The 9,560-nt window shown below is 36.7% G+C and overlaps 1 protein-coding gene across 1 annotated transcript in view; it reads left to right on the top strand.

Moving 5' to 3' along the window:
• Nucleotides 1-9,560, top strand: part of GPR158 (G protein-coupled receptor 158) — a 438,191-nt gene that overhangs the window by 372,189 nt on the left and 56,442 nt on the right. The gene's annotated exons all lie outside the window — the stretch shown is intronic.

The raw sequence follows: 9,560 nt of genomic DNA, 5'->3' as shown, positions 1-9,560 counted from the left end.
CAAACCTGCACGTTATGCACATGTACCCTAGAACTTAAAGTATAATAAAAAAATAAAAAATAAATTAAAAAAATAAAAAAAAAGAAATTGTAGTTTCATTTTTTCTCTTTTGGTACTTAATTATTCAGAATGCTGTAGATTACCCTTTTACCTTTTTGGAAAAAAAAAGTCAATGTGTTTGACTCTCAAGATTCCCTTCTTACATATGTGGTAAAGTACAAAGGATATTAGATTAGGTTTCAGAAGATCCTATTTAAATCCCAATTTAGCCTCTAACTCAAATAAATCATACGCTTCTGTTTCCTACAAAAGGAGAGATTAGACCAGTCTCTAACGTTCTCCCCGACTCTCACTGTATTCTATCCACATCACAGCAACTTCCCTCCGGCATCCTTCTTTCTTCAACTGCCTTCCAGGTTTCCATTGCTTATGTGATAGCTGTTTTCCAACTGGTGCTCACCAAAGGAAATGAGAAATCAATGACAGCCCATGTGGACAATAAGCCTTCTAGAAACCCTGAAAGAATAGATGCCCTGTTGAGACTTGAAGATGAACTCTGTCCCTGTTAGTCTACCATTTAGTGTCTAGTGGGTCCTCTATTATAATACTTATGGTACCTTATAGTTTTCGTATTTAATTGTCTTCACTTTCATTTACTTTCTCCTTGTGAGAATTATACCATTATTGAATCCCCAGCACTCAGCACAAATAACTGACCCATGGGACATGTTTAATACATATGAGTAGATGAATGAATGAAAAATGTCAGATGCAGCCCTGGAAGCTGCTTCCCGTCATTCTCTCCACATATTCCCCTGACTTACTGTGCTCTCTACCTCAGCATGTCTCCAAGTGTCTGGAACACATAACACTATGGTCTGCAAGAGGATGTTTAGGGGGATGTGAACCCAGTGTTCAGTGGCACTGAATCGTTTAATGAGAAAATTACTTCCATGCAGGTTCTCCTTCAATCCTTCTGATTATTTTCAGAAGAAAGATTATTTGGGAACTACTAGGACTTTAACACTTGCTGAATAGTTGCCAATGTTCCTTTGCAATGAGGAGCAGATCAGGCTTCAGTTTCAGAGCTTTTCCCTGCAATGCTGTCTCCCTAAGATTATCTTTTTTTCATTGCATTTATTTATATAGTTATTTTCTATTTATTTAAAGTTTGGCTATCACTAGATAGTGATAAGGTAGTGATATAAAGCTTCCTTTAAATATTTTAAAACAATAAATATAAATTTAACTAAAGAAATTATTAGCTGATGCACAGATACAGCAGAAATCTTGACACTAGTATGCAAATGATTGGAATTTGGGAAACTGCGTTATAACATGATCTCTTTTATTTTAAAAAACAAAATTAAAACTATTCAAAATTAAAACTATTTTCCCTCTGACTTTGTATCTCTAGAAGTCATTGCAGTGAAGAGAGTTTCTCCATCAAAGGCTTAAATTGAAACTATTGCTAATATAATGAGCTGAATCATTCTTATCCTCTGTGAACCAGATGGCTTTACTATTGTATTATTCTATATTGCTTAAATTTAACTGATCCCAACATTGTTTACATCTATAAACTGAACAATCAGCATCCCATAGAAATGTGAACAACCTGAAGGATGAGCTGAACCAGCTTTACGCTCCCAAGATTTAGTGCTGTATTTTTCTCATATTATGTATTGAGATATTTGTTGAATTAATGAATGAATGGGTGGATGGTTCTAGTGAATGAAGCTGCAAAGGGTGGTTTTGGCAGGTGTCGTCTAGAGTCAAGAAACACGTGGCCCTGAAGGAGAGATGTCTAAGCTTTTGTGGTGACATGATAGAGAGGAAAGACATAAATCCTGACAAATCCAAATTGGAACTTCAATTCTGCCATTACTTATTTATACAACAAAGAATAAATTAACATCTGAGAATTAGTTTTCTCATCTGTAAGATGGTTTAATCTCTCATCTGTAAGATGGTTTAAAGTTTAGTAACTTTAAGATGGTAAAGTTATAGGAACTAAGTATAATTTGAATGTAGGCAAATATGTCAAGTAGGGTTTTTTGGTTGCAAACAAAATGGGTTATGGCTGCACAGAACCAAATGGATTTGGCTAAACAGAACTGGATTATGGCTAAATTAAGCAAAAAGGGGATTCATTGGAAGGATAGGGGGAATGTCACCCATTGACGGGAAAGCTAAAGAATCTGGCTTTGGAAGGAGCTGACCCAGGGTAGCTTGAGGGATCAAAGTAGCCCAAGCTAAGGGATAATGCCTTTTGAATACCATAGCTTCATTTTTATAGGAATTCCACTTTTCATTTCAAGGTTTTAAAAAATTAAAAGTAAACCATACCTCCAAAGGCAGAAAATTCTCAGGAAATTATGAGTACTGATTTGTGAAATGACTGTTATAGTCCCTTGAGGATAGGATAGGCAATAAAGATCTGAGTTTGGGTTTTATTTCAGCCATTTCCCTTCTGGCTTAGTGGAATTATTAGATACTTTCCTCTTGTGACCTGGGTCTCTCATTAATTGATTGTAGTATTTATAGAATTCCTGTAGCACTGAAAACTTGAAACATGAAAGAAGAACAGGGTCATACTCTGTCACCAGAAATGAAAATAAATACTATTTTCATTTAATAAATACTGTTAGTCTGGGATGAGAACGTAATGGTTTTGTTTACTTTTACCAAATCTCCCACTTTTTTCTGCGGTGGTCTCTCCCCACATTTGAGAGTCGTATGGCCAAAGACTACTATAATAATCCAAAGGAAAATTATAAAAGGGTCCCTTGTTTATTAACAAAGAAACACAATTGCACCAAGTTGGGGTTCGGGGTGAAGTGGCCTGTCCCTTTAGAATGGTGTATTTTGTTTTTTATCACTGACATTGTTTAGAATCACCAGTATATGGTGATTATAGAAAGACCAGCTTTTAGTTGTCTTTATTATTGCCTTAAATTCTCACAGACATTTGGAAGAATGTCCTCTTGTTGCCTACACCCACGGCAGACCACTCACATAGCCCCATCTCACTGGCAAGCCATTCATGCAATGTAATTTATTCGAAGCTGAAACTATTAGAGAGAGAGGAAAGAAAGAACAAGAAGAAAAAGGAAGGAAAGGAAAGGAAAGGAAAGGAAAGGAAAGGAAAGGAAGGAAGGAAGGAAGGAAGGAAGGAAGGAAGGAAGGAAGGAAGGAAGGAAGGAAGGAAGGAAGGAAGGAAGGAAGGAAGGAAACGGAAAGGAAGGGAGGGGAAGAGGGAGAGAGGAAGGGAGGAAGGAAGGGAAGAAGAGAAAAAGGAAAGAGAGAGAAAGAGAAAGAGAAAGGGAAGGGAAAGGAAGGAAGGAAAGGAGAGAAAGGAAAGAGTACAGCTGTTAGTTTAGTCAATGTGGATCATAAAGGAAAAAGAGCTGAAGTAGGCACAAACGATGAAGGTTTATTTACAAGAAGGAACTTCCTTCGGGAACCTTGGATGTGTTTGAGTTAGTATATAGTGATGGGGGGCAGATCAAAAGAACATCTAGCATTCCCACGATATGCGGGTTCACAGAACCCCTGCTAAGCAATTTTCTTTTACAGAAACTTGAGAAGGCAGTATCTCTACGCTCAGAAAAGCCAGGTATATTTTCAGGAGGCAGAGTGAGCAAATGTTTGAAATGAAAGGGGGTGAAAAAAGTTTGAAAAACTTAATGATAAAAGAACATTTTCCTATTTCCTATAATATGGTTTCTGAAGACTCTTTGGCTTTTCCTTCTTCTAAGGCTAATCAAGAAAAAAAGACTTTTTTTTTTTGGTACTATGTTTCAAGTGAATTTTTAAGCAAGCTGTGAAAAGCTATCTTCTGGCTCTGACCTGGGATTTGTCATTTCATGCATTATTCAGTACTCCTTGCTCTGGATACAGCCCCTAACTGTTTTCTTCACTGTCCTCATTAGCACCAAATATTTACAGTTTTGGGGAAGGTTTTCTATTTTAAATGTTTTAGTTTGTTTCCTAGTAAAGTTTGAAAAGTGACTGGAAGATATTTACATTTCTTTATTTTATGTATTCTTATAAGGATACATAAAAGCAGCTTAGCTTGTGACAACCACTAGGTGACAACAGAGAGTTTAAGATGCTGTTTTAGGCAAATGCCTGAAGTGCAGTTTTTGGACTGGATTGGGTGTAGACTCATCCGCCTCAACAGGCCACAGAACAGTGTTGCTTAGCCCTCGTTTATGAAGGCCAAAATATAAATGCCTCTGACATCCAGAAGATTCCTCTAATAAAAGTTTTCTTCCATTGACCACACCCAGCACACAGGTGGATGGTGTTTAAGATCTAAGTCATGATCCCAAGGGTTTTAACATGAAGCAATTTCAAAACGGTTTTAGTCAGTTTCCCACCTCAGCCAAAATAATACGTCAATAAAGCATCCTTTGAACACGTAGCTGTGAACATTGCATTCTGACTAGAAAATGTAAAGAGCTTGCTGTGTGAATCCTGGTAATGACATGGATTTCAGGCCCTCCTTTCTGCTGAACTTATGGGGGTTTCTGTCTTTACTGGCTGCCTACTCTGGGATGTAGAGTATCTTCAAGTGGAGAATTACTCATAGCGACATTTCTTAAGAACCACGGGATTCACCAGAAAAAGGGGACTCATTCTTAAGCTTCTGAGGACGGTCTCTTTCCCAGTCAGTGAGTGTACTATTTGGACAGGAAGCTGAGCAAGTTCGAAAGCCAAGGAAAGTCCACGAGCCGCAGAGGTGAGTTGGAAAATATCCAAGCCTTAGCTCATACACTCAACGCTTCGCATATACCAGTAGAACAGCCAAACATCTTAGAGAGTATTAACATGCTCCAGATGAATGCTTACAGGATTAAGGATTGAAATGATCTTTCGGAACTAACTCTCATACTAGCATTTAAAAACGTTGAAAAAAAAAGTTTTGTAAGTGACCCGACTTGACTTTCTCCTTTCCTGTTTATTAAAGTGCCACCCTAGGCTTTTTGCGATGAAGATTTAGTTTCCCTAAAGACATTTTTACCATTTTAAATTGTACTTAACAGAAAAGATCAAAAGTCCTTTGGCTCTTAATAGAAATTTTCTTCATAATTTTATTAATCGAGAAAGCATTAGTGTGGAATCCACCATAAACACCCGTGCTGGTGCCCAGACCCATTTGTGTGCTATCTCTATTCTAGCTAAATCTCAGAAACTCTGTGTAGTTACAGGCCTTAGTTTTGCAAACCCTGCATAGTTGTCATTCTCATCATTCATATGCTTGGAAGCACAGACGGGAGGCCCTTGAAGTCTGAGGAATAAGTAGGCAGTGACCTCTCACTTCTTCCTGCATTCATCTTCTCTTGCTTGTTGTACTTGCAGTCTGTCTGGCGCTACCCGGAGCTCCCTTGGGATCTTGCACACAGCTTATCATTAGGAATGGCTCCTCCAGAAACCACGAAAACAAGAACGAAACTTTCTAAGCTCCAAAGAGTCACTCTTTAATTGTAAAATCTCTAACTGGCTAGAAGATGAGATAGTTCCCTCTGCTTATTCCTCCCCACCCTGCCGCCTCCAGTAACTTCTGATCCTACTGTCCTGTCCGGCATGCAGAAGCCCTCAGCTAAATGGCCTAATGCTGTTAACTGGATTGGCATATACATTTAACTGTCAGAAACCAATCAGGGATTTCTGCCATGAGTAGCTCCATTTATAGATGAATATGTTTAGTCTACTCATAGAAGTAAGAGATTTGGGAAATACAGGCATATTGATAAGACATGTTTTATTAAGTAGAGGTCTGTATTCATGTAAATCTTTAACATCAATGAGTACCATTTGAATAAAAATAGAAACAAAAGCCAAATCACTTTAATTGTCCTTCCTTTCAGAACACATTAACTATTGGATATGAATAAAATAAGAATGTAGTTCACTCAGAACTAAGGAGACTTAAACTTTACTTATTTTGTCCATCTGCAGATGTCCTACTTGCTTTGTTGTATGACACATGACTTTGAAATACACTTTATTTAACATCTACGTTCAAAGCTTTTCAATCTGGAGCTTCTCTTTTTAAAAAATATTTATATACATGTTCTAATTTCTAATTACAGCATTACTATTTTATGTCTAGATTTCTGAAAAGAGGCTTGGTTAAAATATGTAGTTTAAGAGCTGTGTGCCATATCTGAAACAAGATTTTTTGTTGCCCGAGTTGTTATGGTTTCAACTTGTTATATGTGTGTGTGCGCATGTGAGTGTATATTCTAACCAACTTTAAAATTATAAATAAAAATCCATCTGGTAATTCAGAATTAGTACTTAGCAGACTATATCTGATAAACACCTTATTATTCTAATATTCTTTGTTAGCAATTCTATGTTCAAATCTTGTATAGCCTCAAGTGGAAATATTTCTCTATGTGAAGTTGGTAAGAGAATGAGTGGGAAGTGAGATTACTTCAGGCAGCAAAAAGGGGGAGGCGCAGGTTTCTTTAAAGGTCAAGGTGAGACTCTCTGCTCCTGCAAGCTGTCCACTGGCAGCACCTGCCTGCTGTTGTCTGGGCCCAGAGTCAGGGTCTTGGCTTGTTTTTGGACGGCTATACCCATGATTTCTGTCATGTGCCAGAGGCCCACCTGGCTTCTGCTTACTCTGCTGCCCCTCGCCCAGCATTTTTGCACATGTTCAGTCCAAAACAACTGATTTGTGTTTTTATTTCCACTCAGTTCAAAATAATTTCAAACTTGATTTATCTTTAACCCACAGGGTAGTTAGAAGTGTGATTTCTTATTTTCCAAATCCATGAACCTTTTGTTATTGATTTACAATTTCATTCCATTGTCGTGAAAGCACATACCTTGTGTGACTTAAGTCTGCTTAAATTTATTGAGACTTGTTTGAAGCCCAGAATATGATCTATCTTGGTAAATGTTCCATGGGCACTTGAGAAGAACGTGTTTTCTTCTGTTTGGGAGTTGTTTGGTAATGTTGTTCAAATATTCGATATCCCTACTCATTAGCTCTCTATTTGTTCGATCAGTTATTGAGAAAGGGGGTTGGAAATTTCTGATATGTCTCTTTTCTTCACTGTTCTTTCAGTTTTTGCCTCAGGTATTTTGAAGTTTCATTCTGAGATGCATAAACATTTAGAATTGTTATGTCTTTTTCATGAATCAAACCTTTTATTATTATGAAATAACCTTCATTATCCCTTACCATATTCTCTGCTCTGAAATCTATTCTGTCTGGTGCTGATATAGCCACTCCAGTTTCCTTTTGGTGTTAGCATCATATTTTTTTTTCATTATTTTACTTTTGACCTGTTTTTGTCTTTAAAGTGCATTTCTTGTAGGAAGCGTATCGTTGGACCTTTTTTTATCTAATCTGATAATCTCTACATTTTAATTGCTGTATTTAGACTACTTCCTTTTAAATATGATTACTGATAAGCTTGTATTAGTATCACCTCTGTTTCTTCTAATGTGTCATTGGCTCATCTGGCCTCTGGTCACTCCAATGTTTCTCACCCAGCATTTGTATGTGTCCAGTCCAAAAGACCTGAGTTTTACTTACAAGAAATATGATACTAGAAACACAACTCTTCTAGGTATTCCTAGAAAGACACAAACCACTGAAAATAACTCTTGAAGAAATGGCAAATCTGAACAGATCCCAAACAAGTCAAGACATTTAATTAGTAACCAAAAAACTTAGACGTACACACCGAGTGAGCGAGCGAGACTAGATAGACTAGACACAGAAACTAGATAGCCTCACTGATGAAGTATATTAAAGATTTAACACCAGTTCATCACAAATCATTTTGAAAAACAGAAGATGAGGCAGCACTTCCCAACTCATTAGAAGAGGCCAGTATTAGTATGATAACGAAACCAGACAAATATATCACAAGAAAACGAAACTGCAAACCAATGGCTCTTATGAATATAGGCACACAAATCTCAAAAACTACTAGCAAACAGAATTCAGCAACCTCTAATAAAGGGATTATACATCCTGATTGAGATTTAGCTCAGAAATGCAAAAGTGATTCAACATACAAAAATCAATCAGTGCACTAGAGCACATTAACATAATAAAGAAAAAAAACACATAATCATCTCAACAGATGCAGAAAAAAGCATTTCACAAAAATACGCACTCCCATGATGAAAACACTCAACAAACCAGGAATGTAAGGGAGATTTCCCAACCTGATAAAAGCCATTTACAAAACAATCCTACAGCGGACATCATGCTTAATGATGAAAGACTTAAGGCTTCCTCTCTAAGATCAGGAACAAGATAAAGATGGCAGCTCTTGCTACTTGTAGTCAACATTGTCCTGGAAGTTCTCACCTGAGCAATTAGGCCACAAAAAGAAATATCAGGTATATACATGGAAAAGAGAAATAAAGCTATCCTGTTGGCAGATGACATGTTCTTCTGTGGAGAAAATCCTAAGGAATCCACCAATACAGTATTATAACTAATATATGAGGTTAGCAATGTCACAGAAGACAAGATCAATACACAAAAATCCATTTTATTTCTGCACACTAGCAATAAACTGAAACTGAAATTAAGAAAATATCCATTTACAATAGTATAAATAATCAAATTTGTAGGAATAAATTTAACAACAGAACTGCAAAACAGAATCACTGAAAACTACACAATGCTTCTGAAAGAAATTAAAGAAGACATGGATAAATTGAAAGACATCCCTGTTAATAGCTTTGAAGATTTAGTATTAAGATTGTCATACTCCCCAAATTAATCTAATCCATATCAAAATCTCAGCTGCCTTTTTTGCAGAACTTGACAACCTGATCTTAAAATTCATATAAAAATGTAAAAGGCCCGGAGTAGCCAAAACAATCTTGAAAAGGGAGAACAAAGTTGGAGGACTCAGCACAGTCATCAAGAGAATGTTGTACTGTCCTAAGAAGAGACATACAGATCAATGGAATGGGATTAAAACTCAAAAGCTAAACCCATACATTTCCAGTCAATTGATTTTTGATAATGATGCCATGACAATTCGATAGAAAAAGAGTAGTCTTTTCAGTGATGATACTGGAAGAATTGGGTATCCACAAGAAGGTACAGCCAGATATCCTTAGATGAAAGAATGAAACTAGATCTCTCTGCCTTATACCATCTACTACAAATATTAATTCCAAATGGATCAAAGACCTAAATGTAGGAGCTAAAACCATAAAGCTGTTAGTATGAAGGAATCATAGATATAAATATTCATAACCTTGGAGAGATACCAAAAGCACAAGTAACAAGGGAAAAAATTGATAAATTGGACTTCATCAAAATTGAAAATTTTGTGCATCAAAGGACAATATCAAGAGAGTTGGGACAGAGAAAACCCACTAAATGGAAGAAAATATTTGTAAATCATATATCCAATAAGGGTCTAGTATCTATAATATATAAAGAATTTTTACAACACAGTAATAACCCAATTTTGCTGGGAAAAATTAGTGCTAAATATGTATTTCTTGAATGGATAAGCCAAATGATAGAAATTAGGGGGGGGGGGGGGGGGGGGGGGGGG

This window comes from Colobus angolensis, unplaced genomic scaffold (genome assembly GCF_000951035.1).
Source record: "Colobus angolensis palliatus isolate OR3802 unplaced genomic scaffold, Cang.pa_1.0 Scaffold63, whole genome shotgun sequence".
Taxonomy (NCBI): domain Eukaryota; kingdom Metazoa; phylum Chordata; class Mammalia; order Primates; family Cercopithecidae; genus Colobus; species Colobus angolensis.
The sequence above is the reverse complement of the archived record's forward strand: the minus strand, read 5'-3'. Positions and strand labels throughout refer to the sequence as shown.